Source organism: Pholcus phalangioides, unplaced genomic scaffold (assembly GCF_987345545.1).
Source record: "Pholcus phalangioides strain wild (caught in Gottingen) unplaced genomic scaffold, Ppha-v1.0 ptg000039l_1, whole genome shotgun sequence".
NCBI classification, from domain to species: domain Eukaryota; kingdom Metazoa; phylum Arthropoda; class Arachnida; order Araneae; family Pholcidae; genus Pholcus; species Pholcus phalangioides.
The window spans coordinates 26,265,676-26,286,690 of NW_028301625.1; the positions used below are offsets into that span (position 1 = coordinate 26,265,676).

At 33.3% G+C, this 21,015-nt stretch overlaps 1 protein-coding gene across 1 annotated transcript in view; it reads left to right on the plus strand.

Annotated features, from left to right (window-relative positions):
- Positions 1 to 12,909: 12,909 nt before the first annotated feature.
- The window catches only part of LOC149065770 (GTP-binding protein Di-Ras2), a 48,822-nt gene continuing 40,716 nt past the window's right edge, over positions 12,910 to 21,015 (plus strand). The window contains exon 1 of the mRNA XM_089253707.1: positions 12,910 to 13,265. The gene's annotated coding sequence lies outside the window, so the exon portion shown is untranslated. The remainder of the gene's footprint in view (positions 13,266 to 21,015) is intronic.

Below are 21,015 nucleotides of genomic sequence, written 5' to 3' on the forward strand. Positions count from 1 at the left end.
AATATTTACAAAAGGTCATTATCTTACGTTACTTTTGTATTTTTAAAGTGGCTCTTGAAACAACCGCAATTATTTTTTAATTAACAACGTCCTGTGCGTTGCGTCTTTACCTATCTAAGGTAAAAAAGCAACCACCCTCTTTTGTTCACATTCTCTTTAATGACCCGAGTACAAGAGTTTTATTTTTTCCCCCTCAAGAAAAATGAGTGAATTGGAGAGTTTCATGTAATGGGGGAAAATACTTCAATTATTATTTAAATTATTTTTTTTGGTGGGAAAAATAATTAGTTATTAACAATATTAACAACTATCAGATTAGTCTTTTCTGTGGGAACAACCGCAACGAAAGAGTTTCTGTTTCGTGCTCATTTATTACGTGTTAAAAGTAATTCAATATTTTTCATGGTAGTTTTCACCTTGTAGTGATAAATGATTTTCCATCGAATTTTGTGCTTCGTGATTCGGTCTTGCAGAGAAGAATATTGGAGCAAATATATAGATGTGGCTGTTTTCTTTCAAGAGTACCACAGCCATATCTTTCCATCCACCGAGATGAAGTCACGATGGCCAGTTAATAAAAGAAGGCTGGCTTCCAGCCACTAGAGCCACATTTTTCAACTGTGTATTTTCACGTGACAAAAGCACCAAGTAAAGGGATCACGCTTGTAGACATGTGTGCGTGCTGATGGCTCAGTTTTTTTTTTTTTTTTCCCGAACAGAAAATTTTATATCTTTTCATTCTTGTTATTTTATCACGAAGATGAACGTAAAACTAAATGGGGAGATGAAAGTATCATAAAGAAATCGGAACTATTCCAGTAAAACTCACATAACAGATTTCAAGTTTCTATGTTTCAAACGTATAATTTTTTTTTGTATCAACAAAACTTGCAACAGCAATTGAAGATTCTTTCTTACTTTATCAATGTTCTCTAGCATATTTTATACATATATGTTCAGGAATACTTTTATGAAATAAAAAAAATTCTCGAAAAAAATGTCGACAACATGCCCAAAAAAACGCTAACATATGGTCTGTGAACTGCACATAAGGTAGTAATTGCTGGCCAAAATGAATGATATTTTTGAAGCACATAATATTATCGAACATACACGCAAGCGATCTCGATCAAAACACCATTTTTTCATCACAACACATTCTCTCCATTTAATAAAGAATATGACAAAAAACAAAAAAAGGAATAGCTTGAATAAATGCTTCGAGGAAGAAACGGAGTAAAAACGTTAGTGCTCATGGAAGTTACATCAATGAGAAATATACTTGGTTTTCAGAATCAGTTCAATTTACTTACATAGGTGGTAATAAACTTGGAAGTCTGGGGAAGGGGGCACGATGATGATGTCAATTCATATATACACATATACATTAGATCTGCCCACTCCACTTTTGACGCTGGGGGCCCCCCAAGCAGCCCGTATCTCCGCCCATGTATACTTATAAAAACTGACAACGAGTACTCAACGTGACAACGTGTTTCTTAAAATAAGGGAACTATTTGAATAGTATATTGCTATTTTCTTAATGGAAATGTCTGAGGAAGTTTTACTGCCTCTGTTGTAGCGGGATTGATGGATCTTTTTAGTCATGAAATTATTTGGCCGGAATTCTTTTTATTTTCTTTCAAGTTATCTGGCTTTCATACCTTGTTAATAAGGGGAAAAATTAGTTAAGTATAATGGGTTTAATACATAGTAGAGATCAACAGAATATTTATCAGAATATTATTCAGTGCTTTAAATGTCTTTTTCATCGGACAAGAACTTGCCATATTCGTACGTAAATATAACAAGAGAACACATTAATGTCTTTAGTTGTGATTTTGATATGAAAATCGGCTTGCTATTCACGGTCTAAAAACTTAGTGTATAATTTTTCTTAGCAATTTTTTTATAATGTCATTATTGTGTGAAGCAATACCTAAGCATCAAGTTTTTTGAATTGTAGGCGATATCGCGTGGGATTTTCGCAGCATGCTAATTACGTTATTATTCAGTCAATTGGAGGAGCTTCTACTCTCTCTGAATTTGATGGCACCGGTAATGAATTATTCACTTCCATTCTATCCCTATGATTGGCCGGTTGCCCTTCAGATCATATAATTTCATTATCATCGATTGTATTTCTACGTACTGTAATACAGACATGTATAATTATGCCTCGGAGCCAGACCTGTTGATTATGCAAAAGCTCATTGTGTAATTAACTATATGAAAAGGGATACAGATAATTAGATGTTTTGATGTCGACATCGTCGAAACCCTGTTATCATTATTTAATAAGTTTCTGGCGTTATATATATATACTGAGCCACTAAACCTGTTGATCAAATACATGAATTACATTTGTGTGTTATTCGGGCTGATCGAAACTAAAAGAGCATTCAAATACTCCAATATATGTGAAATAAATATTCGTTCAGCAAAAAATTCGCACGAGAAGTCTTGCACTTGGCATTTTTTTTCTTATAATACAGGGGATAGACATTCACAGAGTTATATTCTTTTCATGTCCTTGTAACAAGGTAATTTAACCACTTCGCTCACAAGCGATTGGCGAGAAATTTGGCTGATCTCTGCTTGACGAATCGGCGGTAAATACGATACAAGTTTTGATAACCTTGTATTAACGTAATGGCATGTTAGAAAAAGGAAGGGGAAAAAAAGTAGAAATGTAAGTAAAAAAACAGATGAAAGGAGAAAACAGTATATTACTATACTCTCTCTTATATGTAATACTTGCAGATAAGAGATAGTAGGTATAAAGTTCGACATCTCTATTTCTTCAAATCATTAATTATTTTATATAAAAAACAACATTCTTTACCTTTGAACACCTTTCGTTCTTCTGCAAGAATCAACTCCACCTATTTACTCCCTAGAATCTATAAAACGATTGGTAAGAAACATTTTTCATATCTTATCCCTAAATTCTATAACTCTTTGCCTGATCAACTCCTTAACAATAATACTTCATTATTAGTTTTTAAAAAAAAATTAAAATGCTACCTGTTTTCAATAAATAATATTGAAGAGTTTTTTAGGGTGAATTTCCCACCTATAACATCTTTCCCTTAAATGGAAGGAAAAAATGGAAAAAATTTTTTCCCCTTATTACATTTACATTGTTTTACATTCCTTTTTTTCAAATTAACTTCTTCCCCCTTACTTATTTTTCTTTTCCTTTGCAATCAAAATATTATCACCACATGCCTGCGGCCACCATGACCTTATCATGTTATATTGTGCTTAGTTTTTTTTTGTTTTGTTTTCTTTTTACTTTCTGTTCACTCATGTTCTGTCAATTATTTTTTATTTATTTATTTTTATGTTTATAAGTTTCATATCAAATTGTAAATTGTGATTGCCAGTAAGGGCCATTTGGCTCCTTGGTAATTTTTTTTCCTCTTTTTTTCTGTATTCCTCATTTCTGACTAATAAAGTATTGTATAATTATTATAAGAAAAAAAAAAAAGAAGTATATTTCTCTTTTCACCCTCACCTACCTGTTTTCTTTCCCCCTCTTATGTACATGTATATAGTGTACAACCTATTTAACCTTAGAATAGAAGTTTTTCCTTCTCATCACGGAGATGAAACTAACTACTTTTTTTTATAGAGTTGCAACAAAGTTTTGTGGTGATGATGAGAGAGGAAAAAATCAGAGACTTGTTTGAAATTATTCCACTGGCGTTCGGACGCAATATTACGTCCTTGATCGTAAAGTGATTACAGTAATCTGATGGATTACGTACATAGAATAGTTAGAGTTAATTCGAAATTATTTTGTGCATATACATCCATGCATAAACTAAGACTCACCCAGACCCATACTGCTGGATGTTTGCAAGGTAACCAACCACTCGGCTGGAAAGAAGCGTAACGCAATGGCATACCACGAATGAAATACACCAAGAACATGAATGAAATCCACCCCGTGATCGTAAAAGAAGATGATTTACAATAACATTTTGGTTTGGATCTAGCTTTTGAATAGAAAGAGAAAATTGCTCCTACCCCAATCGCAAAACATTATTCAGAGCACCATTTGAGAGAATACTATTATCTTCTTCATTTTCTAGTTCTCCAGGGACATTAGATTAGAGGAAGGAACTAATTATATAAATTGATCAACGGAATTAAATTATAATGTACATACTGGTGTATGAAACGAAAAAAAAAGAAGGAAAGATTAGGGATGGTGTGATTTAATAATGGGGGAAGATTTTTTGGGTAATTTCATACGACGAAAATGTTGAATTGTTTGACTTCGATTCGTGCGAGTGAAAACGTTTTTTCGTCGAACAAAAAGTAATAATGTTGAAAAAAAAGTCAAAAGACCGAATTTAAGGAGAAATCGATTAGCTAATTGAAGATTCAAAGACTGTAATAATCATTTCAGTATTCTTGATTCCTCCCAAAAAAGGAAAAAAATGATGTTTTTGGGTTGACATGATTGCGGAAGGAAGCATCGTTGGATTCTCACGAGAGGAAGTTTCTAACAGCAACAAAAATCTACGGATAATAGGTCTTTTGTACCTTTTTTTTGGGTGTTGTGTGTGTGGTGTTTACTTTGAGAGAGAGATAGACTTGTGATAAAATAAGAGGAAAGGCATGGCAGAAAGAGTCACACGCCACCTATATCATCACCATATTAGCTCAGTTAACGCACACCTACACAAAAATGGCCGACGATTGGTCAACCAACATGCTGCGCGCGCACCCACAGCCTTCACTTGAATGAGCCAAGAGATCGATGAACGTGTCTCTATGGTAACGCTGACGTCACCGACGACAGGCTGTTGTGGGGTTAGTTTGTGTATATATATGTGTGTGTGTGTGTGTGTTTGATATCGGGAGAAACAACCGCAGGCGTAAAAATGTTTCGTTCTCGATTATTTTGTCGCTTGATGCCAAGCGAGCCAAAATAATCGCCAACAAAATCACCGCTGGCTGTAGTTTTTGTTCGGTTGAGCAGCGGATAAACGTCAACCTGCTGGCTCACTCAAAGCGATCGATCAATGAATGAACGAATGGATGAATGAAGAGATTTACGCGTTCGTTTTGCACGGGAATTAAACCTCTAGGAAATGAATGAGTAGCAAATAACATTATAACTCCCGCAACTTTTTCCATCTATACATGATAAAGATAATTCTGCGGTTTTCGCATAAACGTAAACATGTTTGTCAAAAGATTTTAACGCCTGTAATCCCCCCTTTTAAAATTTATAATTAGAAAAATTTTATTATCTCGTAATATACTGAGAAATAACAACTTTCTGAAATCTAAGCTTTCTAGCATGTAGGTTCCGTGAGTGAATTTGAGCCAGAATAAAAACAAACAAATAAGACTTCGCTCAAGTTGGATCTAAAATTTATGAGTGGGCGAGATAAAAATTTTCAATGTCTTGGCGTTAGAAATGCGTATAATCTCGTGTTTAATGAAAGCTTTAAATGAATCATGTCTCACATTAATCATGCAAAGTAAATATCAAAACATCAAATAAATCCACTTTAATATCCAATTTTTTGTGGACCATTTCAAATAAAGACTCTGACAACGTGCCAAAATCCTACACTGAGAAAATTACCGCATCAATCATCATAACAAAAAGATCCGTGAAGTTTTACTGAGGTAATTTTAAGGCTTATATCAATCTACAAATTCTTAAATGTATTTACCTAGTAGTAATATTTTTATAGTTGGAGTGAATTTATAAGAATTTTCGAGACCATCTCATGTAGTCTGATAATAAATTATTAATAATAGAAAGACGAGATAATCTTATATAAACATTACACGTCTATAACTGGGACCGTTTTATTTCGAAGTAAACGTCAACTATCTGAAGATGTTTGATGTACGGGTATAGTACGTGCTTTTCTGCGGAGCCACAATATTGGCATTCACAAATCCTTGACCAGTTCGAAGAAAAACAAAAATCTTATAATACGAACATTTGGAATTCTCAAAGTTGTACAACCGGGAAATTACGTTCCTCTTCCATTTTATGAGACCCTTAAAACTTGTTCCCTCGCCAGACTTTCAGTAATATTGGTGTTATCGAAGAATATATTTATTTTTATTTAAGTATTTTAGAGATGGTGAGTTCACCTCAAGAGCCATAAGAGGCAAAAGAAGATACGCTATCAGACAAATTCAATTTACTCGCAGCGTTCTTGAAATATAACACAAAAGAAAAATCTTTCAAAGTCCGAACTCAAAATCTTCTTTGAGCTGTCTGTCTAAGGATATTGAATTAAAGGTGTCCTCGAGGCTAACAATGTTAGTGACAGCAGAGACAACACAGCGAGTCGAAAGAATAAAACTTCTTACCTCACGGACTGTGTAAGAGTTTTCTTAGTAAAGGTTAAATTTATGGAATACAAGACAAACGTTTTTTTCTTTCAATTTTTCACATTTCGGAAATTGTTCTTTCATAGATATAAAAGTTTTATATTTATTATTTATTTTTAAAAGGAAAATACTATGAGGAAACCAGATATCGGATGCATGTCTGATATTGATGCTTTTCGATTGTTAACGATTCAATGAGAAACATTCTGAAAAAAAAAATGATTCTGAAGAAATAATAAACCAAGGTAAAAAAACTGATGACGTCAATATCGATGATGATTAACAATTTTGAAATAATTAATGTTATCAAACTTAACTTTTTTACACTTATTTGTTGTTTTTATTTTTAATTAAAAAAATATCTTTTTATACGAATTAGGAATCGAATTATAATATTATTGTTATGAATATATTTAACAATTAAATTTATAGATATTATGTGAAGTTGCAGATTTTTATGTATGTGCAACTTCTTTTTTAGCCAACAGATGGCGCTAGTAATTTCACTCTTTCGTTGAAAATATATTTTCTTCATTTTCTACTCAAATGTTTCAAATTTTATCTTTAATGAAGAAATGAGTGGTGAATGATTTTGTAGAAGTTTTCAATTTTATTTTAATTGTTATTGCCATTATCATAATTTTTAATCATTGTTGTTTCTGACTGAAATGTTTTCTAGTTATTTTGCATAGCTTCTAAATTGTTGAAATTAATTTTAAATTTACGGTATATCGTTAAATTCACACATGAAATGCAGTGCATGATTTAACTCTTTGAAAAAGTATTAATAAACTCGAAAGATATACAGTATGTATACCGTACTGAGAGTTGATTAACCTTGAACGTAGATAAACGCTTTTTAAAAAAAAATTAAATTTGGTAATTTTAGTGACATTGAAATATACAAAACGGGGGGGGGGAGGTAAAACATGAACAGGGAAAAGAAACACAATGGGATGGGGTGGGGAAGAAAATCAATGTAAATATCCCTAATAGTGACCCAAGAGATCTATATATGAGACATCTGTCCAGGGTCAAAACACAAAAAATTTCAAGGTTGGCAAACACATATTATTGAAACACAATGCTCAACATTATAAATAAACATAAATGATGCAAGTTGATCAAACAATAGTATAAGGTATGGTTATTATTTTTATCCAATTGTGTTCCTTTAATCTTTTTTTTACATAGAAGTGAAGCATAAGAGAGACAAAACAAATTTGGTTAAACACTTGCCATACATTGGTGATTTTTAGAATTTCGAGTTAATTAATGGTGAAATATTAACATAAGTTAGTCGGGTTAATATTTTGAGAGTTAACAAGTCAACATTCTATAATACTTTCCATTCAGAAATGGTACCCGAGAAATATTTCGAATAGTCTCGCAAACTTACAGAGAGTAAAACCAATTTTATGCTTATTGAAACTAAATTATGAATGTCTTTATGAAAGCTAATTAATCAGGAATAATTGTCAGAGAAATCAAAGTACACACACAAAAAGTACTTTGTACAGGGTGATTCTAAATTCATGGGAAAAATTTTAAGAGGTCATATAAGACTCCTAAACAAGTATTTTTGGCCATAGAATGTGCGGTCGAGAGCATTTTTAGAGAGTGCTCAACAGCTCTTCACCAAAAAAAATATTTCTTAACGGATTTACTGTGATGTGTGCCATCAGCCATTCGAGGGCGCATATCGGATTGGAGTTTGTTTTTTTATTGGTGCAAGGACCATCAAGGTTATGCTGCGCCAAACAATGATCAAGTGGCACAATGAGTTGTTGCACAATTCGCGAGGACAGAGTTGGATATTGTTCAAGACAGAAATCAGCTCGTTTGACTTGAAAATGCTTCAGCTGCTGAAATATTCAAGTTTTAATTATAAATTGTCGTAATTTTTTTCCAGCGTAGCCAATTGTTTCAAAACTATCCTTAAAAAATAACGATAGAAGAATCTAAGTGCCTAATCTTTTCAAGCTGATTATCATTTATTCAATTTTATTATGAATTTCATATGCGACTGGTAATTAAGGATCACCTCCGGGCAATTAAGGAGCGTTAAAATAGATCTGTCGGTTTTTTCCTAGTAGATCGCATGTTGAAATAAATTTTGTATTTTAAAGTCCGAAAACGATATCGAATCGAGAAACGATGCACAATTAAATTAATGATTAATCCTAGTTTCTTTATTTGGCAAGCAAGTTGCGATATTTCCTTTTTTTTACGCACGCGTGTCTCATTTTCGATATCAAAGACCTTGATTATTATTATTATTATTTCTCACAGAAAGTGACCTTACGAAATCAAAGTTTAACGAACTTTAAGGATAACGAGCACGCTTTTTTCTCTTTCCTCATCATTGCTCTCTCATATCAAAATGAAAACTCCATTTTTTTTCATAGGAAAGGGCTATTAAAAAACCCAATTTTATTAGTTTTAGAAAGATCTTTCGAAAATGTAAGATTGATTGTGAAAATAATCGACCAATTTTTATTATAATTAGTTCTTTTGTTATACTTTTACAGTCGATTCGCCCAAGAAGTCGAATTCCGATAGCTCGAGTATCTTTTAAGTCAAAGTTTTCCTTCAGCACAGAACTTTTCCGTAGTTTAGTGTTAAAATTTTCCCTTAGCTCAAATTTTTCTTCTTTTAATCCGAAATTTTGGGAATGACAGGAATGTAAAAAACAGCATTTAGTAATAGAGTTTAGCATTTAGAGATAGAATTTAACGGATTCATATAGGAGACTCATTTGTCTGCTTGCAAAACGTGAATGACTTTTTCACAAAAAAAAAAGCAATTTATATATTGTCCGTTTCTATAATACAGTATGTGCGTGTAGTTTATTTCTAAATATTTATCATTCGATAATTAAATGTGATTAAAATAGAAATAAGCTTATCGTTTCGAATTTCTTCATCTCCAGTAATTTTCCATGTTTTACTAATACGGTAATCGTAAATAGTGCTGTTATTTTAATAAATTTTTCTCCCTCACTCTGAAATCGAAATTTCCGATAATTCGAACCAACGGCAACTCGAAGTTTTTGTCGTCCGCTGCACATTCAACTTATCGAGATTTGAATATATATTTATTTCGGTGAGACTAGTTTTTACAAACGTAAAATTTGATTCGATTGCATAAATTACGTTTCTTGTGAAATTTAAAGCGAGGTGATCGTATTAATAAAAGGTTACATATAAACGCACATTTACTTTGTAAATCTTCTATGGAATTTTATCGGAAATGTCATTTTGGAATTCGTGTCCGTTAATTGGTTTTATGTCATGTTGATCACCACCTGGAAGGAATGAAAATTTTAATTACGTTTCCTCTGGAATTAAATGCTGTCATTGACATGGTAAGGGGTTTATACTTTACTTAACGAGACCTTGAATTTTGAGAGCGCTTCAAGCTGTTACTACTTGCAAGCAATATGATAAGCATCTTACGTCAAAAATAATCTGTGAAAGGAAAAGTCATTTATGTAATATCTAATATTCGAGAATTAATTCGAGTGAAATAATATACGAAATGTATCAAGTATTAGTAATCAGTACTAAAACTTTTTTTCTTGTAACGGCACGACCAAAAGAATCTTCTTCTACAAAATCCTTTCCGAATTTTTTTTTTTTAATTTCTCTAAAAAATACGTGAAATTTTGAATTTCAAAATGGCTAGAAATTGAATCGGATTCGTTGCAAAAGTATAACAGCTGAAATATGAGAGTTGCTGTAATGTTGTTTTCTTAGCACCATACAAAATATTGCTAAAAAAGCAACGGTAAGTATCTGTGAAATTGTTAACCCTCTATGGTTCACTCTCATAAAAATATATTAGTTTTTTTTCGTTCCAAAAATGGATGTAAATTAGTGTTGTTAGCACATTTTTAATTGAAAAATACATCAACACAACAATTTAATTAGTTAGAGTGTTAATCAGCTATAATGGTTAAGTAAGGGCAAAATATACTGTTTTCCCTTATTTTACTGTTATCTTTTAAACAAATAAAATCTTAATAATGGACTTTGATCCAGTTTATCTATTCTCCTGATGATGCCAACCACTAGTGTTGGGGAAACGTTGAGAACTAACTCAAACGGACGACGGTCTTCGAACCCGAAAAAACAATTTTTATCAAATAAAATCTTGCTCAGCAAAGTTGAATAGTTGATTCCTTGAATTTCATTTCTGATTCCCTCAATTTGGTGTGATTTTATAGATTTGGGAATATGTAAAATTTCAGCAGCTCTCAAGAATGACATCAACAAGGAATCAACTCTTTCTAGTAAAAAATATTTTGTACTTATGGAGCTGTATTTTGTACTGAAATGACACTGAAACATGTAGTTCCTAAAATACCAAAAAAATTGAGAAAAGAAATCGGTACAATGGGTTTTTTTTGACCATGTACATTCAAATATACACGGAACCGCATATAGAGTGAAAAAAATTATGTAATACTGTATATATAATATTGACCATGTGTATCAGGGCAGTCTTAAGATCATGGGCCCTCAGCAGGGCCAGAACTAGAGGGGGGGAGGCAACTGCCCACGGCGGCAAAATTTAGGGAGCGGCAGTTTTAAGTGGGGACAAAGGACGCAGTTATAGAATTATTGAATTTTAAATTTGTTGGGGCGGCAAAATAATGTTTGCCCCGGACAGCAAAAATCCTAGTTACGGCCCTGCCATTAGGCAAAGTGATTTTTCTGAGGCTCCCTACCTGAATAAAAATACTTGCTTACCAATTTATGTGCTTACTCCCTAAAATCTTATCCAGATCTCATCATCTTAGGCGCCCACTCTCCCCAGGCCGTGCTCGGGGTCCATTTTTCGGCCCAAGTGATTTCGATTTCACCGGCCTGAACACGGATCTTAACACTGAAATGACCGCATATTATTTCTCGTAGGCTTAATCTAAGAATGGTGATTCTCTCGTTTTGAAATGAAAAACAAATTCATATAGGAAATTAAAAATCGAGAAATCCCGTTGCCGGTCTTTTAAGTGTTTTAACAATGAATTTCTTCATAATACGGCACACTTCTACACACAACACGTGTTTTCTCTCTTCATAGAATATACTATATTTTTAGAAGTAATAAATAATTTGGAAAAAAAATTCCACCAATTTCAAATATTTTTAGAAATATGAATTTTTTTAAAAGTAATTATAGACGTGGAAAATATTCAGTAAGATATATTTATAATGATCTTTAACCTTTGAGAAAAAAACAATTAAATGAGGTACGAGACAGTTGTCGAGCGTAATTAGTATTAGTTTGCGAGTTGGCATTCATCAGCGTTTCTCAACGTATGGTGCACGATACTTGATAAAATTATTCAACCGTTGTAATTGATGGGTTTAAATAATATTATATCTTCATACTTTAATTTCACCATACATCATCAAGAAGAATGCAGGAAATTACGATCCTAAATACGGGATATCACTAAATTTTGCCAAAAATTGCAACTTATTGCTTTAAATGCAATTTGTTGATTACTGCTGAAATTGCTGAAGGGTGTGGAAATAAAGAGCTCCTAAAAATCATAGTAAACAGAAAAATGTATTTCAGGACAAATATTCAAATCATCTGATGACAAATTTCTCATTGAGAAAAATAAAAATCGGTAAACTGGAATCTCAAATAAGAATCTGCAAAATACGAGACATCGCCAATTGTCATCAAAAGCATTGTCAGAAGTATACACAATCACCAATCGTAGGTGAAATTCCAAAAAAAATTGAGGACAAAACGTTAAACCTGACAAATAAAACGAAACAGAGGTATGTAGTCTAATGAATGTGAGATGAATATTTATAGTTTTTGCCATAATTATAGAAATATAAATGCCACACCAGACAGAATGCCTACGAGGTGATTGAAAAAAGATGCCCATAAAATATAGTTGTCGAATGTATATCTAAACTGTATCAAAATTATAGCAATCCAATAGGAGCAATAAAAAAAACAATAATTATGATAAAATATAAATATACATACTGCCCATAAAAAATTATTGGCATAATATAATTTATATTATGAAAACGCTGTGTGTATTCACGACTTTAGTAAATATAACAAACTCAAATAAGTATCATTGAAAAAACGGGACAAATGAATAAAAAATATCGGAATAATGAAAAGTACAGGAATGTCCCGTAAATACGGGACACAAGTGGTCCTTCAAATTGTTTCAGACATTTTACTGATCCTTGTTTTCAGAAAGGTTGAGAAACATTGGCGTACACGAATGAAGCAGTATTATTTATTGCGCACCGATCATATCAGGAAGAGAGAATGAGAATGAATATTTTATTAACCGCCCCCGTGTTGTATGCCGATAACAAAATTGTTATTGTTTTAATAGTTTCTTGGCTTTGACCAACAAGAAAAGAGTTTCGGGCGAGAAAATGACTCGCCAAACAAGAATTTCTAGTAAACCTTAATGGTCGTTTACAGCGCATGCACCAGGGCATTGCCGCCCTACGTTATCGGAAAGCAGTCAAGAGATGTTTCAGAGTCGAGAAGCAAGAAGCTAGTTGTACATATTGCGACGACGACGACGACATGCTCAACAATCAACATCCTCTTCTTCGTTGTTGGTCACTTTAAACTTTTCAAAACTTATCCAAACGATATATATGAAAAGCGATAACTTTTCCCGCTATTGAAAATTATACTTTTTAAAACTGAACAAAACAAACTGATTCCAGTCGAAATATTTCTCTTCTATAAAATTATGTTCCCGAAGTTTCTTTGTTGATCGAAACAGTTCTTTTAGATAAATATATATAAATCAGCTTCTCTTTTGTTCTTATAACCTACTGAAAACATCCGAAATCCAACTTCTTGTTATCAACAATAATCAGAAGGTAAATAATTTTATTTATTATATAAAGTTTATATTTCTCTACAAATATATATTTAAAAAATTACATGACAAACGTAATGCATGCTATTTTTGTATTTCATTCATTGTTATCTTAATTCATAACTAGATATTCATATGTTAGTATGTTACGACACTACAGTAAAACCTCGGTAAGTCGTCACTGGTTAAGTCGTTATTTTTTCGGTCCCGTCTAGTTTTCATAGATAACAATGTTATTAAATCTTGTTTATTCGTAGCTAATTTCGGTTAACTCGTCACTATGGAAAAGTTTGGGAGAGAGAAACAGATGATTGGCTCCTTTTAAAGAAAGAGCTTGATAACAGCTTTGCCTTCAAAACACTTTATCTTCAAAAGCGACCATAAAAACCTTATGTACCAAAACGAAATAGCTCAAGTGACGAAAGTTACATTGAAGAAGTTCATTTGCCGACTAAAAAACAAAAGTTCTTAAAACGTTAGGGACTGTTCGAGCTGAACGTAATTTTTGTATGCCCTCACTAATTTAGGGCTCACTAAATTAAGCCCTATAATTAATTTAAATGAAATATCTTTGTTAAAAAAACCAGACATTTTTTCCCAAGTGTATAGTGCCTTCTAGTGTCTGCTTTGCCTCCTCAAATCAAAACTTCCCGTGTTCGAGTTTACCTTGTATTTGCGTGTGTATCAGGATTCTCTGATAAGTGTACCATTGTATTTTAATATAATAAGTAAAATACCAAAAGCTTAAAAAAGGTAAAAATTTCGTTTTTTTATTGTAATATATAAATTTTGCTAATATTTGTAATTTTAATTAATACTTTAATAAATTATACGTAACTTTAAAATTACACGATTTCCACAATATTGCACATTGAAACTAATGGCATTTCGTTTAAGTTGTCACTCCGCTTAAACTGTCATAATTTCTCGATAACGTGAGTCACGACTTGATGAGGTTTTACTGTATTTATCAAAACAGTGTATTTCATCGTGATGATTTTGCTTTTTCTCAGACAAGAATATTAAATTATATCACTTTCAATTATATTTGAGTTTTTTCACACAAACAAATACAAGGCCACAACAGGCAAAATGCCCAACGAGGCGGCTGAGAAAAAGATGCCCATAACAAATATGGTTGCTATATATTTCTAAAATTTAACAATCCAAGGAATTGAAAACTTTCTCTTATTTGTCTTCGACTACTAAGCCGATTGCTGACAGTTTTCTGTATGATAGCTGTGGACTGTTTTATAAGTAAGTATATAACAGCAGATAATATATAAATGATACGTTATATCTACTTTATTCAGTTTATGTCCACACGGTAAACCTCAGTTGACTATCAACTGTCCAACCACATTCGTTTCCTTATACTTGTTGCGACTGACCAGTCGACTGAATAAAGTTATACATGACACGTGTACTCATCTTATGCTTTAGGAAGAATTGGCTCACAACTTCTTCAAATAAAATTTATATAAAGGAAATAATTAGTTATATATATGTAGTCTCTCGTAATTAGCAGTCAATTACGAACATTTTTAACGAGTATGAGATTTTGGCTAACCTATCGATTACTAATATCGATTGTTTCATTTTGGTTATATAAGTTATGTCAAATGTGATAAATCGAATTATGTATAATCACTAATCCTCTTCGTAAGTTTTATAAATTTCACTGCATTTATTACTTTTACCGGTGATTGTCCCAAATGAAACAGGTAAGCTTGTTAACCACGGACAAAACTTTATCGCCTTTCTGCTCTTCATTTAATAATTTTATTAGTCCGGCCCGTACGTGATACGTACACCAGACGTATTTTGCCATAAAAATTAAATTAAATGAAAATAACTGTAAAAAAAGATTATAAATAAAAAATTATATAATAATATAACGCTATAAAAAGTTAAAAGTTATTATCAGTCGTAAAATACTAGCTTTCTTCACATTTATTAACATGTGGAAACAAAACCAACATTGCCGATCGCATTCATCATCCTAGACAGAAGTTTACATACAATTTCGGTGAATTTGAGTAATTTCATTTAAGATTTATCACATTTACCAATACGAGCTGGAGATTATAAATAACCATCGGTAAAATGTAACAAATTCGCAATACATGAACAAAATTTATCAAACGTACAAAAATGGTCGGTTCATGATGTATTTATCATTTACCCTAATATATATACTAATATTGAAATAGTTTCAAGTTTTTTATCCTCGGTGGGTATTGTTTTCAACCCTTTCTGTGTGTTTTGACTACAAAAAGTTACCGTTATAAATCCCCTTTTTCAGCCGGAGCACTTTTTCTCCCTTAAATGCGTTAAGCACTCTTTTATAAAGACATCTCTATTTTGAATTGATAATAATTCCTCAAAGTCATCTAATAATTTAAACTGTTGAATTGAAATGCTATTGTCCTTTTGTTCTGACGTGTTAAAACAATTCGCATGAAGGGTACTGTAGTACAAAGTGTAATAGATGAAATTAACGATGAAATCATAAAATAAAACAACACACGAAAATGTTTGAAACGATGAATTCCTTATTGGAAAACGACAAGTTGTACAAAGAAATATATAAAAAAAATAATTCTACGATTTGATTCGAACTATCATTCAAAATAATCACAGACGCTTCTTGAATCGACAAAATCTGACCCTTTCGGAAATAAATGTCAAACGAATGCAACATAAGCTGCTCCGAATTAGACGAAAATAGGCTGATTATGGAGATGATTGCGTGGGATTGAAGCTTTGCCAAAGACACGTTATCGATTTGAGGCTTTAAAAGAAAGTATTTGTCAGCATTTAGAAGCCAACTATCATATCGCACTCTTATCACGTGTCAGAAAGGTATTTATCAGTTCCTTTTTCCTCTTGCCTATTCGACAGGTTTCTCGCCGTTCGCCGACATCCGTTGCCGACGAACGTCATTCACAAACGAATTTTCCAAATACAGTGAAACCTCGATATAGCGATATTCTGCGTATCAAGAAAAAATATCGTTGTAGAGAGGTTATCGTCATATCGAGAGCAGGGATGGTCCTAAAAATTTTGCCGCTTCAGGCGAATAATATTTTTCTACCCTTAAGATACGACCATCTGAGCAGAGTTTTCTTTCTTCGCCTCTATTACCATAGATATTATGGTTCCCAAAGTGCAGGTCGTGATACCCTGTGGGTGGCGGGGAGTCATGTTGATTATTTAGGGGAGGGGATGGCCAAATATTTTCCATACCATCCCACAATTTAGCCATTTCGATACACGTACCACTTTTAAGGTTTTATATTTATACCATCATATGTCCCGTTTTTACAGGATATGCCCCCCCCCCCCCAGTATTGTGTGTGTATCGATTGAAATTAATCTTATCTGCACATGGTTTAGCATAGGTGGCGGAACGTTGGGGCTCAAGATGCTTGTGCTCCCCAAAAATTTTTTAATGGAGCTGAGAAATACCTCCCATCTCATCCCCTCAAAGATTCATAGTAATGCAGCAGAGACCCCTGGCCCCATCCGCGAAATGTTTTCCTCACGTCGGCGTATCTGGTTGCGTGTTTCCAAGGTGAAAAAAAAAGCACATTGAATCAAAATTTATCACTTGATTAATGTTAAAGCATACCAAATATAGGTACCCTACAAGACTACGTTTTAGAATATGCCACGGAGCTTGACTGGAAGAGATCTCGCCATATATTTTTTTATGAGTGTTTATTTAGGCGGCAGAGTTCTGGTGTTCAAAATTTATTCAGGTTGCAAGACTGTCATTCATAAGAGAAAGATCGTTCAAAAATTGGAGGGCAATTTTTCGATTAAAAAATTGAATAGAATTGCTCTTGATGAAAAGTGAAAAGATCCTTAACAAAGAAAGAAGGAACCTAATGTCAGAAACCAGCTTCTGTAGAGACCGGGGCACTTTTTGGAAGTGAAAGAAAAGAGGTGTGTTGAGATGAATTATGAGAGTTGAACAAACTTTCAACACTCAGTATATTGTATTTACCTGAGCTTATTCTCGTGTGTTAAAATGGGCAAGAGTAAAAACCCTCTCATGAAAAATTTGTCATGAACACTGCCGCCTCGTCGTCACATGCCTGGCGCCGCCCCTAATCGCGCGCGGGCCGTTATCATCAGACGCTGTCAGAATTTACACTGTTGTTGGCATCTCTTCTGAATTGACGTTGTTAGTATCACCATGAAATGCGTTCATGAGTTTATTCACAGCAAAAAAAAATTGTAAACCGATGAGTTGATGAATAAAATTCAGTTGGTTGTTTCCCCCTGTAAAGTAGCTTGCTCCACAATACTTTCGTGTACTACACAAAAAACAGCTTCACGGCAACTTCATTAACACTTTAAAGGGTAGATACTGCAAAATACCGATGCTATTAGACACCCTCGATAGAACAAATACTGGCGAGGAATTTAAAAATGTATTAAAGTTGATTTTGAGCGAAATACAAAAGATATCATTGCAGCGGTTTTGAAATACTCTTCAAAATTATCGTTGTATAGGGATTTATCGTAGTAAAGGATAACGCTGTAGCGAGAGGTGTTTAACATTAGACTATAGGCAATTCCAAATACGATTTGTAAAAATATCGTTGTACAGAGATTTATTGTTGTATCGAGTATCGTTGTAGTGAGGTCTCACTGAAAATCGAAAACACAATAAATAACTGTCGACGACTTTGTTTTCCTGGTTTTTATTTCTATTTTTAGCTTGCATCAGCAGGTGATATTAAATGATGAATTTTTGGTGAGGTGTAATAAACATTTTTCACGTGTTCGTTTCAACTTGCAATGAATGAATGAACGCCAGAACTCAGCCGCCGGACTTATGGGATATAAGTCCGGTTGATGCCGTGATCTCTTCCAGCCCAGCTTCGTGGCAAATGTTGAAACGCTTTATTTTTAAGTTACAAGAAAAAAAAAGTTACAAACATACAAAATTATGACAATATATTTCTTCGGACAATTAGGCACTTTCGTGATTAACAGATTTTGTGCTGATAACAGATGAGATAAGGTTAGAAGTTGTTAGAGAAAGTTCCGGGGTTTTGTTAAGGAGAATGAATGTATTATTTTATTAGAAGCAATTATTGGATTCCATGCCCTATAATCTGTTACCTTACACGTGCCATATTATACAAATACAAATACAACGCCACAACAGGCAAAATGCCCAACGAGGTGATTATATACATGTTACGGTAAATGCGATAAATCGGTAAAACTATACGTAATCGCGGGTTATTATATATATCACTCAAATTCAACCACTTATCAGTTTCTCCCGCACGTGTGGGTGCACTACACATATTTTGCCATAAAAATTAAATTAAAAACGTATAAATTTTGTTATCAGCATTGTAATGTGAACTTCCTTCACATTTATCAACATTTTTCAGCATAATCACCATCACCAATCGAATCCATCATCCTAGACAGAAATTTGAACAATATCTCAATATTTCGGCATTTTACAAAGTACACCTTCTTTTACTGTCATTTCAGTAAAAAATGCAGCTGTATAAGCGCAATACTTTTTTTTGATCTAGAAAAAGTTGATTCTTTGTCGATGTAAATTCTTGAGAGCTACTGAAATTTTTCATGTTCAGAGATTTATAAAACCGCACCAAACGAGGAAATCAGATATAAAATTCAAGGAAACAACTGTTCAACTTTCCTAAGCAAGACTTTATCTGTTCATAGATAACATTAAAACCAAGGCAAACAGCCTTTAATCAACTATTTTAGCTAATTGAAACATCCACTTTAGTTAATCAAATTGCGGTGTTGATGTATTGCTTCAATTAAAAATATGCTAACAGCACCCACAGTTACATTCGTATTTGTAAAATATATATATTCTATACGTTTTTATAGGGATGAATCATTGACGATTTATACTGTTTACTAATACGAGCTGGGGATTATACATAATCACCGGTAAATGCAATATATTCGCAAAATAATAGGTCATCAAATGAAGTTGATTGGCGTTGTTAATTTCTAGACTAGAGCGTTTTGACTTGCATGCAACCGAATTAAACTAATAAACGCGCCCTACAAATGGATACTCATCAGTGGGTTAATGCTATTTTGCAGTTTAGTATATCACCGAAGCTTGTCAAAGTTTCATAACCGGTGATATTTTTTTAACGCTAAAATAATATCATACATGATAACACTTACTTTACTGATGGAAAATATTTTTATGAGCTTCCTTGATGGCTTCTCCAAAAATGTCACTCGTAGGAGAAAGCAAAAGAAAAACTTAGTTAGGGAAGAACAATAATGTAGTTTCGTGCTCCAAAATTATCGATGCCTTTTTATTATTCTTCTCAAATTACTCGTTATGCGAGAAGTTTTAGCGCATAATTGGAAACCGTTACGGGAACTAAATGCAAAATCGATTTTTCTCAAATTCGGTAAAGATAATAAATTGACGGCGCACTCGGTGATTCTGTCATTAATTGGAAACATAGTCGTGTCCATTAACAACTCATTAGCAGTCCCTAAAAGATAATTAGAAACTCCCTAACGAAAAGAAAAAAATAACGCCAAAGACGTCACTTGGTAATGTCACACCATTGGTGTTGAACAAAAACGTCAAATCTACTTGTCAAAAAATACCGTTTGTCAATCATTGGCTGATTTAGTATTAGATACAAGATATATGGTTTGGAAAAACACGAACTAATTACTTCTGATGAGAAGATTCGAAAACAAGCCTCGTTCATTATTTGAGACTTGTCCACTTGTGTGCATGTAAAAGAGCTTCACATTATCATAGTAATTCCCCTTGAAAAATCATTATATATTACAATGATACCTCGCTACAACGGTACTCGATGTAATGATAAATCCCACTATAACGATACTTCTTCCAAGTCTTTTTTGGAAATGTCTATACTATAATGTTAAACTGCTTCCTCTAGATATAACGATATAATCCCTCTTCAATAGATATTTTTCTTGTTTTGAGAAGACACCAACGAATAATGGTTATATAGGACAGACAAGGAGACCAATAAAAGCAAGATTAAATGAACACGCTCGCTGTGTTAAGAATCAGGAATGTGAAAAATCGACCATCGCCGCTCACTGTTGGCAAGAAGGCCATAAATTCGAATTTCAAGAAGCGAGAGTTTTTCACAAAGTCAAGTCCACAGTTGATCTAGATTTCTACGAAGGCACATATATTCAGGCCTTCAAAAATATACTAGTGAACGATAATAAATCTACACCCTCGATCGCAACACCATGGCTTAAATTCATTTCGAGCGGAATTACAAGAAAATTCGAATGGACCAATCGGATAGCACTATTCCGCAAATGTCCAATCAGGACGCTGCATTAGTATCCCACGCAGGCTCACAGCTTCATTCTGACCACGACGTTTAAAGTGAACAGACGTACTTCTTCCGCTGAGCAACCGAGCGTGAAGATTTGGTATTCAACCCAAGTGGGAAACTCGGTCAGCGAGACTAGTGGTTTAATTTTTCCTCTGAAGACGGCACCCATTGGTGTTGAAATGCATTAGGACTTTTATTATTTTTTGTGTATTTGCCTTATTTGTTGGTGTCTTCTCAATATTCTTGAGCAAAGTTGATCAACTCTTCTATATTTTTCTTGGTCCACAGAATATCGTTATATCGAGGCTTCACTTATTTTTCGATGATGCTCCTCCAATGATTTTGTTGACAAAATTGTTGATACTAACAGCAAGAGTCAAG